The sequence below is a fragment of the Perissodus microlepis genome, chromosome 7, assembly GCF_051167445.1.
Source record: "Perissodus microlepis isolate ML-2025 ecotype Zambia chromosome 7, ASM5116744v1, whole genome shotgun sequence".
Taxonomy (NCBI): domain Eukaryota; kingdom Metazoa; phylum Chordata; class Actinopteri; order Cichliformes; family Cichlidae; genus Perissodus; species Perissodus microlepis.
This window is the reverse complement of record NC_140467.1, coordinates 36551418-36567674: the sequence shown is the minus strand read 5'-3', so window position 1 is coordinate 36567674 and position 16257 is coordinate 36551418.

The window sequence follows — 16257 nt, the reverse complement described above, 5'->3', positions numbered from 1 at the left end:
AACAGTATTACAGAAGCCCATAAAGAGTCTGGGACGGTGGTATAATGCAGACCTCAATGATACGTGGCAACTAGAACAACTAAGGCAGAACTTGGCTAATGACCTCAAGCGGATTAACAACACTGCACTCCCAGGGAAACTGAAGCTCTGGTGCTTCCAGTTTGGGTTATTACCCAGACTACTGTTGCCGTTGACAATATACGAGGTCTCACTCAATCATGCCAATCGCTCCTACGTTAAGGAGTGGCTCGGACTTCAAATGCCTCAGCAGCGTTGCACTCTATAGCGACAGGATACTGGCATTGCCTATCCCTAGCCTGGTAGAGGAGTTTAAATGTGCAAAAGTGAGGCTTGTGATGTCACTCACAGACTCCCACAGCTCCCACCCTAGCGACAGGGAAAAGTGGACCCCGGCCACATCTGTGCTATAGGCCAAATCTGCTCTTTGACATCGTGACGTGGTGGGTCACGTCCAAGAGGGCAGAGGAGGACTTGGTCTTGGAGCAGTAACACCTTGGTGGCAACAGGCCTCTGTAACCGAACGTCGAAAAATGGTAGTGGAGGAGGTGCGACGACAGGAGGAAACAGCCAGACATGCTAGAGCCGTAGCGCTGGCCAAGCAGGGTCGCTGGATGAATTGGGAGAGTGTTGAAAAGAGGAAACTCTCATGGAGTGAAATCTGGGGAATGGAGTCTAATAGACTAAGTTTCATCATCTGAGCGGCATACGATGTGCTACCTTCCCCAATAAATCTGCAGATGTGGTTTGGAAAGGACCCAGTCTGCCCCCTGTGTAAAGTCCTAGCCACACTCAAGCACATCTTGGTTGGTTGTAGGACTAGCCTTACTCAGGGTAGATACACATGGAGACACAACCAGGTCCTCAGGTGTCTGGCTGAATAAGTTGAGCGCAAAAGGAAATCCATCAACGCTCAACCCTTCACGAAGCAAGAGGACCGTCAGTTTTCATCAGCATTTGTCTGGGAAGGGAGACAAGCCGAGGACGAGACCCTCAACTCCGGACTTGAACCCGCTGAAGGTTGCCAGGGATTGGCAAACGCAAGCTGACTTGGATCAGAGGCTAATTTTTCCCACAGAGATCGTAACAACTACTCTGCGACCAGACCTTGTCCTTTGGTCTAACTCCCAAAAACTTGCGTATGTCATTGAGCTGACAGTACCATGGGAGGAAGCAACTGAGGAGGCATTTGAGGGTAAGAAGCTGCGGTATGCAGCTGAGGCAGAGGACAGAGGCTGGAAGATCAAGGTGCGCCCGGTGGAAGTGGTGTGTAGGGGCTTTGTTGCCAGTACAACAGCAAAACTGCTTAGAGGCTATAGGAGAATTAGCTAACACTGCTGAGAGGAGTAATCACTGGCTATGGCTAAAAAGGGCTGGCATAACTTGGGCAGCTAAGGCAGTCAGCTAACCACGATACACATGCCAAGGATTGATCGACTCGTGGTGGGCCTGCCTCAACAGGGGGCGTCGAAAGGGTAAAACATAACATTAGAAGTCTCAGGGCCTCCTGGGGACTGTGCAGTTAACCTCATGGTAGCAAAACTAAAAAGAGTAATGAAAAATGTTCCGCTCTTCTCCCCTGTGCTCTTCTTCCCTTTTCTGGGAGGCAGTGGGGAGGTAGAGTGTACAGCCCGATCCGGCGGGGAGGTGTGGGAAGCCAGATCGGGCGCCCCCCTTCCGGCTCTTCTCTCTGCTCTCTCCTATCTTATCTTACTTGTCTGTCACCTTTTCTGTCCCTTTGAAGAAATGAGGCTACATAAATGCTAAAGAGGTAAGTATTTCTCAGTGGCAGTGAATAGATAGAATAAACTGTAGAAAATTAAACAAGAGAAAGAAGAAGAGAAAAACTATTTTAACATAAACCACTGACACACTCCGGGGCCTGATCAACCCTGGCAGGGCCTCCTTGGATGAGGGTGTCTAGTGATAATGGCCGAAACACCCGATGAATCCAAGGTCCACTACTGACAATGTGTCCCAAATTTTAACAATTTAGATTGGATCTCTAATCCCTAAACCTAACCAGGGAAAATGGCCGGTTAGCTTGGGTAAAAGAACGAAAGTTGAGGCACACAACGATGTGTGCTGCTGGTAAAGTTTATGGGCTGCTTTCCTAATAACAGCCATCCCTCAAGATTTTCTCCATTAAAAGCAATGCATTGTCCGGGATTGTAACATCTAGTCCTTTACTGAATCTGTTTATTTTTAAGGTGATGTATTTCAGATATTTTGCCTCTTGCTCCTTCCTGGTCTTGTTTCTTCATCCCTCTCTTCCACCTCCATTCTTCTATAATCTCAATATTCTACTCTTGTTGAAACTGATCTCTTCCTGAACATTACAAGTATGGATCTCACTCAGTCAGGTTCTCCAGCTAAGTAAGCCGATCTGGTGAGAAGCCATAAAAGCATTGTTTATGAAAAAAGCAGTAAGTGCATTGTTGGCAATATAAACCAACCTGATTTATGTTAAGGAGAATGCAGGCAGTAATAAACTGGAGGCGAATAAAATCTCCACTTGTCTATATATGCATGAGTTCATCTCTTTTGTGACTTTCTCACCTCTTTTATAACCATTTATCTTTATATCTTTTTCACTTTCTCCTTTCAACCAGATCACTCTCATTTTCTGTCGACATTTTGTGTAGTAATTCTCACTTAAACCCTCCCCCTCATGCGTTAAAATGTCTTGCCTTTTACTTTTTTAATACCACACTATTTCATGTGAAAGAGGCAGCCTTTTGTTTGAAAATGTGCTTTGTAACAATATTCTGCAAATTGTACTGAATTACTCCAATCCATCCTAATCTTTCATTTATTTTTTGCTGCCATAATATTGTTTTATTTAATGGAACTATCACTGTAGGCTAGCAATTAGCTGACGTAATGGCATCAGCAGTAATAATGTTGTACAGGATCTTTGAGGAGAACACATCCAGGTGTCCAGCAAAGAATCTTCAGTGAAATGTGGTTATAATGTAGTAATGAACTTTATGTCATACACAGAATCACAATCTTGTTTGACAAAACAAGTGGTAAAAGTCAAGCACATTACTCTGCATCCCTAACTAAAATATTAAGCTAGGAACCAGTATGACTAAATAGTGAAATTCACATTGTGTCTACACTATACAGATTCTGAATTGAGTGGAAAATCTCAGCATCTAAGAACTTGTCAATTACATAATCAGAAGTCATAAGTCTTAAAATTTTGCGAACTGCATGAAACTCTGAAAGAAAATAGTGCAAATTCTTAAATAAATCAAACAGAAATTCAAGCATATACATTTATAAAAGAAACAAATTGGACGACAGTGTCCTGTTGGTGGTTGTGACAAGATTGATTTCCCTGCCCTGTGGAAACGACAGAAGAGAAGGAATTAGGGAAAGAGCTGCATGCCAAGAAGGTAAAATGCATCAAAGTGGCAGACAAGGATACAGTATCAGTGACAGGTATGGAGAGGAAAAGTAGGGAATAAAAGTAATGCAACTCATGGAAGCGGCAGAGAAGGAAAGGGTGACAATTCAGGGGTGAGGAAGAAGGCCAGAGGGAGTGAAGGATAACAAGTGAGAAATAATGATGAGATGAGAAAATGAGGAAGTACACAGGAGCAGAGAAAAATGAGAATGTGTGGAAGTTAATACAATATTGATACAAAATTAGCAGAGGGTAAAAGAGAGATGTAAAAAAAAAACATTTAAAAACATCAGCGATAAGAAGAGTTTGGAAAGAACAAATGGGGAGTTGGACTGAGGAGACAAGAGTGACGAAAGTAACAGACCATTAGATGTAGTTAAGAATGGAGTTCAGTGAAGGAAAAAACAAACAAGAATAAATGAGTGACAAGTGATGGAAGGAAAAATGGGAGAATCAAGTAATATGCAACTGATAATTGCGACACATCTTATTCTTGTCTGTTTTCCATGTTTAGGGCTAAACACTGCTCAAACAATCCCACAGAAGTTGCTCAAGTTAATGTGTGTTGCATTGACTGGAATGTCTTGTAATAATTTTAGGGATTTAGAAACTTTTAGAAAATGTATGAAACATTGTTGAGTCAGAATGGTGGTGTGGTGGTTAGCACCATTGCCTCACAGCAAATAGGTCCTGAGTTTAATTCTACCATTTGGCTGGGGCCTCCCTGTGTGGAGTTTGCATGTTCCCCTTGTGTCTGTGTGGGTTCTTTCTGGGTACTCAAACTTCCTGCAGTCTAAAGACATGCAGTTAGTGGGGTTAGGTTTTGGTAGCTGAAAGAATAAAAACTAAATCTCACTCAATAATGTGTAATGTATTTCAAAATGTGACAAGGTTTTATCATAAAATCCTGTTAGAACATAGAATTATACAATGCAGTACAGTACAGTACTCAGATCTTCTCCTTATTCATTCAGCTGTTCTCGTTAGGGGTCACCACAACAAATCTCCTGTCTCTATCTCATTCTTTCCTCTTTGCATCCTCTTCTGTCACACCAACCTTCTGTATGTCCTCTTTCATTACATCCATGAACATTCTCTGTGGTCTTTCCCTTTTCTTCCTGCTTGTCAGCTTTTTCCAATATATCCATTACCCAACCAAAACATCTCAGCCTTACCACTCTTGTCTACAAACCACTCAGCCTGACCTGTTTTTCTAATATGCTCATTATGATGCTGTCTCTCCTGGTCACGTCCAATCAAAATCCCGATATTTTAAGGGAAAGATATACATTTTGGTGGACTGAGCGCACCCTTAGCTAAAAAAGTCATAGCTGAATATTTGCAACAGTTCAGTAGTGCAACAAACAGATACATACCATTATCTCAGTGGGATCTCCATATTGTCACAGTGCAGTGGACTGGACAGATACTTTACAAGATTTAAAATACTTTCTTTGTTACATATTTGGGAAATTCTTTTGTTACAGCAGTTATGATACTACTACAACTAATATTACTACTACTACCACTACTACTAATAATAATAAGGGTGCAAGATGCCAGCATATAGGAACATCTGTGCCGAGTACGGCCTGGAAATGGGATATGCCCACTAGGGTTGTCAAGAATGACCGAGCTAAGATCCTGTGGGACTTCCATCCCTTCCATCTTAACCAAAAAATAGTAATGTGCTTTACTATGTTTTCCTCTTTTTTCTTTGTAAAATTCATGGATAACAACAATAATTATCATTTTAGGGCCATGCTAGCTTCCCTACCAAAGTTATCAGAATAACTGAATTTACCTATATTGAATTTGGTTTGTGGTCAGTGTTGGGCAGGTTACTTTTAAAAAGTATTCCACTACAGATTACAGAATACATGCCCCAAAGTGTATTTTGTAATGTATTCCGTTACATTACTCAATGAGAGTAACGTTTTCTGAATACTTTGGATTACCTATTATATTATCATGCTTTTTACAACTACATGAATGTCCTATTGCTGTGTGAATTATTACTTTTACTGAAGGATACTTGCCGTACCAATAGCAACTAGATTTTTAAATCTTAATATAAAATGAGTAACAGTAGGGTGGACATTAGGTACAGAAAACTGTAAAAGTGTGTGTGTATGTCCCCATAGGGAAATAGTTACTCTGCATTTAACCCATTCACCCAGTGAAGCAGTGGGCAGCCACCAATGCAGCGCCCGGGGAGCAGTGTGTAAGGACGGTACCTTGCTCAGGGGTACCTCAGGGTAGCCGTTCAGTGGAGTCGAACCCCCGACCTTCCGATCATGGGGCCACCACTCTACCTACTGAGCTATCCCTGCCTTTTACTGAGCTATCCCTGCCTTACTGAGCTATCCCTGCCTGTTTCATGCATATATAAATTATTATATAATTATTATTATATTTACATGCTTCCATCTCCCGCTTCTGGTCGGTGACAACTTGTACTTTTCGACTCTCCTTTTTCTCCCTCCCTCGCTCACAAACACATAACAGGTATGGCAGTCCATTCTCCCTGCAGCACGGACTACACTGCCCATGAGGCTACATTCTTTAGGGCTATGCCTGTAACACTCTGCCTATTGCCTTCATATTAAATAATTTTTGTGAATAATTTTTAAAAATATTTCTTCAGGTCATTATGCGAGCCGCAAGTAGGGGTGACATGAGCTGCGAGATTGAGACACAGGCATTAGAGCCTCTTAATGCATGTTTTGTTTGGGGCTTGGACACCAAAAATAGAGAGGGCATAGCCGAACATATGAAACAGGAAAATACAGCCGTGTAATCCCTTTATTTCAGCAAAGTAACTGTATTCTAAATACCACCTTTTTAAACGGTAACTGTAACGGAATACAGTTACTCATAACGGCGATACATGTATTCCGTTACTCCCCAACACTGTGTGTGGTTTATGGAATTAACCAAAGATGAATCAGACTAACTAGCACAGTACCTGCATAATTAGTAAAGTATGTTTATGTAATATACACCTGACAAGGAGGAGGTTAGGTTCACACAGTCAGTTATCATATTAACTGACAAGGAGTTTCTCTGATGACAAACCCAGAATTCCCATCATCAAGCTCAGGATTTTTACTACATCCACTTTTTAAAAGCCATTTCAAAAACATGGTTGGAAGCTCAGACAGGCCAAAACATGTGCACATTGGGATGCAGAAGCAGCAACATGAACATTTTGTACTCTGTATGCTGCAATAAAACACAAGATCAGAGCAGATGAAATCAGCAGCAACAGACAACACACTACACTAACAAGCGTATAAACAAACAGAGAGAAAAGCATACATGCATTAAAAAAAATGCTAACAGCTGAAAACCAGTTGTGTTTTGCTAATTCAGTCCATATTTTAGTCTTATAAACTCAACGATGGATCGCATTAAAGACAGATGTGGCCAGTGATCATTAGGAAAAATGGGAATAGATGACTGAAAAGGTGAGTAGATAAATGAAAGAGCTTCAAAGGGATTTTGATGGAAGAAAGATAGAACAGTGGTTGGGTGGATGATTAAAAAGGTGATACATCTAAATGAAAGGGCTTGTGTAGTTTTGTACAAATACGTTTTTACACAATAAAAGTCCCAAGTTCTCAATTCATCTCTTCATCATTTTAAGTGCCACATAAGGCTTTCACAATAATAAATTCTCTTGCTTTGAAGAAAGCCTGTAAGCCATCTGTGGGACTTATTTCAAAAGAAAAAAAAAAGAGAAAGCATGCTCATTGTTTTATCAGACTTTGTTTAAACACTTACAAGATATAACAGCAAGAGAGCCTTGAGGTGTCAGGCTGAAACTGGCGGAAATATGAACAACAAACAAAAACAGCAGGGTGGAAAGAATGAAACACTTGGGGTAAAGTGAGAGGGTGAGAAATGGGGAGGAATAGAAAGGACACAGTTCCAGAGGAGCTACGAATTAAGAGGAAGCAAGTAGTAAGGGTGCAGTTTCTGTAAAGAAAATTTGTCTGGTTTCTCAGGATTATAAATATCATCCATTATGGTTTTGGGTGGACAAGTGTTGGAAAACTATTAGAAGATGATATGCTATACTCAAGCCAAAAGGGACATTACTTGTACAAAATGCAATGTAAAACAATGAACCTTTCTTCTTTTGAGAACAAGTACAGTGTGTCATTGTTTAATATTCCCATGCCTATTGTTCATAGTATCACGACACAAATGTTTTACTGCATTTTGTATGTGGAAGTGATTTTGTTTTACAGCATGCACTTCATGCAAACCACAAACATGTTCAAACTGATTTTTAAAAATAAATACTGCCAAACAAGAGCCTCTGTGGCCTGGCCATCTTACGAATTGTAGTACTAAACACATAGGGTTAGACTGTTGGTTTTGGACATCAACCTGATGCTTGTTGGGCCACCACACGTGAAAAGGAAAGAAGAAAGCCCAACAAGACAAGTGTTTCCAGTTCACTTTCAAGAGCAAATGAACAATGACCTATAAGTAATACAAGCTGTGTCTGATGCAAATGCAGACCCTAAGGTTGAACATGAATATGCTTGCAGTGCACAGGCACACTGCCAGTTAATCAAAGCCAAAGAGATATTATGCAGACAATGACAAAGGCATATGAAGCTAAACTGGCAATGGGAGCCACATATACACAGTATCAGTTTAGAAAAAGCAGTGTCCACAGAAACTAATTAGGTTATAGGATCCAGCTGCGGAGGCAGGCAGCAGGTCACAAGAGCTGATCAGGAGATGAAATGCAGAAGTGAAGGGCAGACAGATACTTTGGGTCACAAAAACAGGAGCAGGAGACATATGTCCTGTTGTGTATGTTTTACAATGGACTGAATCAAAGCACTTACCAAGGACACTGAGAATGGCAGCAACACTGCAGAGAACTTCAGATAGAATTTGGAGTTTATAGCAGTGATAGGAAAAGCACCTATAGTAGTCATAAAGAAGTGATGTTTTGTTCAAGAAAACATAAACAGGGTGGATCTTGAATGTGATAGATGACCTTTCCCATCTTTATCATCAGGTGATGTAAAATCTTTGTCAGATGCTTGATAATCGGCCTGTTTAAGAGAAGACTTCCGTCAGCCCTTACTTAATTGGTTTATTGCTATGCCTTTTATTTCCCTTCTCTGACTTAAGAAAAACTAAGATTTTTATAATTTTTCCTCAAATATCATTTTATCATAAACATACAGGCTTGTGCATATCTATAATTGACAGAGGCTCTAATTAGAAAGGCTCATTCTGTCACGGCTGCCGAGACGAGCCGTGTGGTGTTGGAGGGAGAAAGGACACAAAATGCAGGCAGTAGATGATAATGCTAGTGATGTTTATTTATAAAGTGGCGTAGTGGCAAAACTAAATAACAAACCTGAGATACCAAACGGGGTGAGAGATGCAGACGATGAACAGGACACCGTGGAACACAGATGAACCGGCAACAGGCAGGAGAACACACAGGGCTTAAATACACACAGCAGTAATCAGGGGATGAGAGACAGGCGGGCAACACACCTGGGAGAAATCAGAGCCGACGGGACAGGGGAAACGTAACTGAACACACTCACATGAGATGGGGACCTTCAGAATAAAACAGGAAACTCAGACACAGAGAACCAGACAAGGCACTGAACTAAGCAGACAGGTTCACAAACAGACAGTGTGACACCATAGACAGACAGAACACAGAAGTGGGACCAGGGCAGGCACAGAACAGAAACCTAACAAATGGCAAATCATACATACAGAATACATACTCAGAATAAACAAAAAGCATAAAGAAACACAAAAGACTCAGGACCATGACACATTCTCCTTATTACTTTTTCTATAATTGTAATTCATTGCAGGGAAAAAGAAATGTAAAGTATCTGCAACCACGCTGTAATATAAATAAGGTTTACTAGGGAAACTAGGACTCTTACTATTCATTTTCATAACTCTATCCAGAAGAATTCTATGATTCCCTGCATTTTGTTCTAAGAGTAATCTTTGCGAATAATTTTTTCATGATAAAAACAAATAAAACATTCTGAAAGCAGAGGTCCATATTTGCACAAAGTGATTGCGGTATAGTAACTTTAAGGGACAGTCACGTAGCAGCTGACTTGGGCCTGCTATCAGCACGCCTCAGGATTGGCTGTCTTTATGGATCCTGTCTCTGTATTAAAATAATGTCAGAGGTCAGCTTAAGTGCAGAAAAAAACATTTCAAAGTCTAGCTGAAGGATAGAAAATGCAAAATTACATCTGAAGACACAACTGTTGATTATAACACCCACTGGCAGGCCTGTCTGATAAGGGTCCAAAAGCTTCAGAAGGCTAAGGCAGCCACTGTCACTGAGTATGACACATGAGAAAGACAACCTGAGGCAGCAAATTGCACAGTAGAACAGTCTGACTCAATATCCAGGTTAAGTTGCAAGTATCATCACTGCTAATGTGCAACTAACTGACTTTGGTTTGCAACTAAAGTGTGAACAGTTTTAAAATATGTGGGAGACCTGGATTGAATAGTCCCAGACACCATACATACTTTAGATAAGGAATACAGAGACATTTAAAGCACTTAAAGAGTGGTCATTCTAACTGGACTGTCAGAAAATTGCCAAAGATGCACAAGAACCTCAGACACCAACCATGGAAAAAAAAATGATGGACAGAGCAACATTGTTGTCCTTTATGTGGCAGGTTTGTTGTAAAAACAACCTGTAGCTGAAAACCCCTCTCCATATGCTGTCCATGGGGAAATATATGCACAAACAGACACAATTACTGTATCATAAAATATGCATTAGAGAAGTTTCACGCTCTGTCCTGGTAATGACCCACATCTATATTTCACACCTTGAATGGTTAAATATCAGAAATCTTTATCAGTTGTTTTTCGAACTGAAGAAGCATGTTGGAAGAAAGGTGTAACATCTTCATAAAACTAAAGAATTCAAGTTGCTATCTTTTCAAATACTCAAGACTACCCTGACCTTAATGACTGAGAACCTACACAGACATGATCATTACATTTTATTCTGTGCGCATACAGTATATCAAGGAGTATGATCTATTTATGCTTCAGTATGGACTTGCATGTCTGAGGGAGGGAGTGTTTAAGTGTTAGAGAAAAACAAGTAAATTCTGAACTTATTTGCCATATTCCATCACATCTCATATGACTTACTATAGTAGGCTGTCATATTTCACTGTGACATTTGTTATTTTATCAACTCCATTTAAATGCTACAGTTTAACGGCCCTACTAGTAGGGACTTAATCAAGAAGTTCGTATAGTCCTGCATTCTGGGTATCCATTCTTTCTTCCTACAACAGTCCAATAGATGAGGAGTAATTGGTTGTCTGTCTTAGTTAGGCCTGTGATAAACTGGCAACATGTCCAGGATGTACCGCACGCCTCTCCCAGTGGGATTGGCTCAAGTGCTCCTGTTACCCTGAATTGGAAAATTAAAAAAAAAAATGGCTGGATATTCCACCCTGCTGAAGTGAAGTAAGGGTATTCAGAGTTTTCAGGTTAAAATGGCAGCAGGAGGCAGAAGTAGTGGTAGAACCATCCATCTAACCATTATGATTCACACCCATTTCAAACAAGCTATTTTAAAGGACTTTTTAAAAAAAATTTACTTTCAGTTTTATGTACAATTTTAATTGCAATTCTTCAAATTTCACTAATTACTAAGAATGCCAAAACCCTACGGAGATGGCTATAAGCAGTGTTGGACTACACTCCCTGCAGCAGTGTAGTCCGTGCTGCAGGGAGAATGGACTGCCATACCCGTTATGTGTCTGTGAGCGCGAGGAGGGAGAAAAGGGGAGTGGAAAAGTACGAGATGTCACCGACATGAAATGGGAGATGGAAGCATGTAAATATAATAATAACCACTGCAGCCAAAAAGAGTGCCTGACGAGCCCAGTTGTAAGTAAGCTATTAAGACTCGACTGTACACTGTTTTCGTGTTTTCCTCCGAAACAATAAGTTCTGTTGAAGCAGCCTTTCAACGCCTCTCTCTGTCTCTCGCAAGCAAACTTGACCCAGACAATCGGCTACGAGCCCGTATTAGCCAGAGGTCCCTTTACTACGGTTCGGAGCCGCGGACCTGTTTTATATAGGCGCAGAATAGTTTTCTATACGAGATAACTGCAAAAAGTGCAGCCTTGCCTAATGTCCATCCTACTGTTACTCATTTTATATTAAGATTTAAACATCTAGTTGCTATTGGTATGGCAAGTAACCTTCAGTAATAGTAATAATTCACACAGCAATAATACATTCATGTAGTTGTATAAAAGCATGATAATATATTAAGTAATCCAAAGTATTCAGAATACGTTACTCTCATTGAGTAACGTAACATGCTACAAAATACATTTTGGGACTTGTATTCTGTAATCTGTAGTGGAATACATTTTAAAAGTAACCTTCCCAACACTGGCTATAAGGTATAAGATGGCACTTATATCTATAGATAAAAAATCATTTTGTTGTTTTTTTTTTCTATACTTTGCCTGACATTTAAAATGCTTTTCAAGGAGAAACTAAGATTTTATTTAACTAGTTTCAAAAGAAAGTTAAAAAAATAAAGACAGAAATCCATTGTATCATTTTCATTTAACGACAGTTAAATGATAGATTTTAACGTCTGATAAAACAATGAACAAAACTGCTTAGCAACCACTACCTAAAATTAAGTTTTTTTAAGTTTTGCTAAAAACTTTTTTTTTTTTTAGCAATTAGGTGCCTTATAACACCTATAACACCTTATAAAACCATTTCATCATCTCATATCATTTCATATCACAGCATCATCTAATTTAGCAAATATTAAATATACTCAACACTAGATACTTTTGCTGTATCTATGTGTAGCGAGTGTAGCATTGGCATGTGCTGGCTTAATTAATGTATTCCAGTTTGCTTTAAGTCACAGTTAAAATTTCTGGTTAGTGCCAAATGAACAAAAAATAAATAAGTGAGTGAATAAAAAATAAATTCATTACTTAAAAAAATAAGTGGAAAGTTTTAAATTAACCTCAAAATTGCAGTGTAACTCCCATCTCCATATTTATCTTCTGTTCTCGCCATCTGCTTTTCCTGGTCAGACTAATGATGCAATAAGACTGCCCTTTTTTAAAGGTTAAAAAAATGTTTTTATTTTTGTTATTATCATCTAATTGCTTTGGCAGTGCTACTAGCAGTCCATTTAAAGCACAACTGAAAATTAAATTTGAAATTGAGTTGTTCAGAGAGACCGAGATAGAGAGAGCAATAGCAAGAGGCATTCACTATTATTCCTTGGCAATGAAGTATTGTTACTTGTGCCAAATACAGTGCAATGAAATAAAGGCAAAGGGGGAAGACAAAGCACTCTCTGGAGTGAGTCTCTCAATGGAGAAATAAAGACATACATACACAAATAGAGAAGCAAGAAGCAAAAGAGAGGACAAAGGAAGAGATGCAGAAACTAGAGGGAAAACAAAATGTGCACAAATTAAGGGTCAATAGAATGAATGAATAAAGCAAAACAAAACAACACAAAAAATACCAGTGAAATACAGCCCCCTCCTCACTGCCTTCCAACCAAGGCTATCATCATGCTGGCAGTACTGAGATTACATCAACGGAAAGGCAGAGTTAAAGAAAAGGGGCTGAATGTTGGATCAATATGTCTGGTGAGAGAAACATAAGGTAAAGTCCAGACAGAAGGAGAGAGAACGAGTGTAAAAGAGTATTAAGACAGAAGCAAGAAGGAGAAGGTTAGTTAGTATAAACTCACTATGTTTTTGTTTTATTCAAGGTGTAAAATATGTATCCTTGCAGATGTTCTACATTGCACGTTCACATGTGTGCCTTGTGGCCTTGTTGTTGCCTTGAGGCTGACATTTAGTTTTGCTTAATTATGAGTGTGAAAGTTTAGACATTTGAGTTTTTATGTGTGACACAAATTTAGATGCATGAATATTCTTGTGCATCATTTTGCGTTATCAATCTTTAATGTGGTTTGCCAATTCTTTGCGCTCCTTACGTTCTCAAATGCACAAGCTGAAGTCTTCACATAAAAATGGACATTTTATTATATCCTTGGAACTGTCACATATACAGACTGTTCCATTTCCATGTCACACTTTTTCTTTTCTATGTGTTTGCGGAAAAAAACCTGGACGATACCTAATATCTAAGACTAATTTGCTCTGAGTAAATGTTCTAAGTGTCTATGACATTTAGAGCAACAACATGGATTCATGTACTGTACATTTATTGGATTTCTGTGTGTGTGTGTGTGTGTGTGTTTGTGTTTGTGTGTGTGTTGAGCAAGTGAAGCAGATGGGAACAGCAGCTGTGTTGCTAAGGTTATTTCATGACTCGATACCCAACAATAAATCGCCACTAAATGTAAAAATGAGCACCTTCAAAGTGTTCCACAGGGTCTCTGACACACTTCCTGCCATTACTTTACACAGGTAAACAAAGTAGTTATTATTTAGGATAGAATTTACCTCCAGCCACCAAAGTGTTCATATTCTGAATTTATTCATCTAAGAGATGAAGAGGACTTCCTATAAAACAATGAACTTTTGATTATCAATTGGCTAGTTTGAAGACCAGAAATTATAAGAGCATGCTTTCCTTTTCCTTTTTTTCTTCATTCATTCCAGGTTATTCAGTTTGACTTTTCCTCCCACCAAATGGTCTCCTTTCCCTGTCAAGCTGCCAATATCTGGATGAGAGATGAGAGGAGCTGCTCAACATGTGTACACACCTATCAGAGTTGCTTTAAGTTATTACAGTGTGCTCAGAGAAAATAGTCAGTAGAAGGTTGCACAGCAACGTGTTTTGCTGACTCTTGGGTGCAGCCTGGCTTTCAAGCTACAATCTGCCTTAGTTTGCTACTAAGGTTATATTGACTGAAGCCTGGGAGGAAGACTTATAAAACACAGATGAAAACATTTTTGACATAGAGCTCATATTCCTTGGTACTCTTAATGCAACAGCTGATAAATATGGAAGATTCAGGACTCCATAAAATTAGTTTCACTGCTAAACTACAGTCTGCAACATATATCCAACTTGCCCTATCTACATAAGTTTACAACCATGGGGCTTTGTGGTGTATAACAATTTTCTTTAGGTACATTAGTTGACCATAGTACAATAACCTTGTCAAATAATTTAAAAGTTATAAACTCTGGTGATAAAAGCTAACATTTTTAGTTTTTCTTTCTAATTTTGTATACTATCTGATATGTATAAATCATTGTAAACAGTCTAATATGGTGTATGGTGTGGTAGTATGGTGATGCTGTTATTAACTGCCATAGTGCCATTAAATTTCTTACTCAAAGCCAACATCCAAAATATCTCAGTTATTAAAAATGCTTGATTGTTACCACTATAACCCTGTCTTTTATCCTAAGAGGTTTCTATACAGCGTCTGAGATATTTAGCATGCTTTTGAAACTTTTTTTAATAGTAATTTACTGGCTATAATTTCCTCTGTTAATCCTGTCGTAGAAGCTGTGGAAATTCCGTAAGTTGCTTGTGGAGAGTTACACAGAGCAGTTGTTTAATTTCCACGACGATCTGATGCCTGTGCATTTACATGTAATCCTTGGTGATAAATTAGAATTAAGGAGGAGGAGGATGGAATGACAAAAAGAGAGAAACACCAATTTCAGACTTTCATTGTGTTTTTGTCGAAGCGGGAAATGTATCTCGCGGGCACGATCTGATTTCCTCGTGTTGGTGTTGTTCCCAGATCATCATACTAAATGTTGTTCCAGGATCAACATTGCAAGTGACCAATCAGAATGTTGTGACGTCATACTTTTGCGACTTCGGGAAAAACCGGCGTAAAACAAAAAACTGTACTTAAGCTGCGAGAAACCGCCTCTGTCCACCGATCAACGGACCCTAACCGTAACCCTTTAATAAACAGTAAGCAGAATTGATATTGTCCTTGCAACATTGGAATTTCATAAATGCACGAATAGCTTGGCGCGCAAAAGAATAACGTCACAACAATGTGATTGGTCACTTGCAATGTTGAACCTGGAACAACATTTTCATGATGGTCTGGGAACAACACCAACACGACGATATCAGATCATCCATCTCGCGGAGCCTTGAGCAGCAGTCTTCATCTTGGGCTGAAACAAACTGTTGTCTTACTTTCATAGTGACCACTGGCTTGAATGCAATCAGGCTACTCCTACTCGTCTGCCTGCCAAATATATTCACATCTATTGTTTATCATTGTTGTCACAGGCGGCCTGATAATTATTAAAATGTTAATCTGATTACAAATTTATGCCAAAATAATTTTCTCTTGTTTTGGATTCTGGAATCTTCTGTCACTGTGATGACCAGTTCACAGCTGTTCACACACAAACACACACACACACAATCCACACTGATTTTACGCGTGACATGATTTCTATGTATTTAGTCTGTTTTTATTCTGAGGCACAAAGTCCCAGTTTTATCATATTTTAGCAGCCACATTCACAAAATTGTTGATATGCATTAAGCCATTTCTTTTAGTAATGATTACAAACATCTACTTTATTATTCATTGCTTTGCACACCCATGTATCCACACACAGGGTACAGAATATAAGCACACAAAAGAACAAGGAACCTCAATAGCCTACAGCATTTATTAATATTAAATGTCTCCATTCATTTCCACAGGTGAATATAAGCTATTACATACACACACACGCAGTTACATATACAAATATTTGCTGTGAGTGAAACTCTCTCAGTGCATCTGAATAAATAATGTAGTAGTTTAC